General features: G+C 51.1%; 1 protein-coding gene across 1 annotated transcript in view; it reads left to right on the top strand.

Moving 5' to 3' along the window:
- FRMD5 (FERM domain containing 5) overlaps window positions 1-538 on the top strand; it is a 15,757-nt gene that overhangs the window by 13,689 nt on the left and 1,530 nt on the right. The window lies entirely within an intron of this gene.

Consider the following 538-nt stretch of genomic DNA (forward strand, 5'->3'; position numbering starts at 1 on the left):
CGGGGCAGTGGGAGCTCCTGCCTGGGGAGGACAGCGAAGGTGTTCTTCCCCAGGAGCTCTGGGCTCCCTGGTTCGTGGCCACCAAGGCGGCTTTTCTGCCCCTGCTTTGGTTAATTGGGCTGTCAAACAGAAGGGGAGAGGTCGCGGGCTGGTCTGTCTGCCCAAACACCAGCGAGGTGCCAGGTGGAACGGTTTGGTTTTACCATCCTGCTCATGTTGTAGTTAAAAATAGCCGGCTTTGTGCTTTGTAATGAGTTTTATTTTAATCAGCAAGATGCAAGATAACTCGTGTGATGTATTCTCTTTGGGAATACTGCAATCAGCAGCTGCAATCAGCAGGTTTCATTTCTCATTATATTAACATGAAATGAAATTGCAGTATTGCTTTACAAATCTTTTTATGATTAATCATGTCAGTAAATTACTGCTGGATTAGGCACCCGGTGGAGCAGACTGGCCTTGGCTGAGGTGCTGCTGGGCTCCTCCCGGGGCAAGGGACCGGCTCCCGTGGGATGAGGAGGGAGCAGGACTGTCCCTC

This window comes from Fulmarus glacialis, unplaced genomic scaffold, assembly GCF_000690835.1.
Source record: "Fulmarus glacialis isolate BGI_N327 unplaced genomic scaffold, ASM69083v1 scaffold21293, whole genome shotgun sequence".
In the NCBI taxonomy this organism is placed as follows: Eukaryota; Metazoa; Chordata; class Aves; order Procellariiformes; family Procellariidae; genus Fulmarus; species Fulmarus glacialis.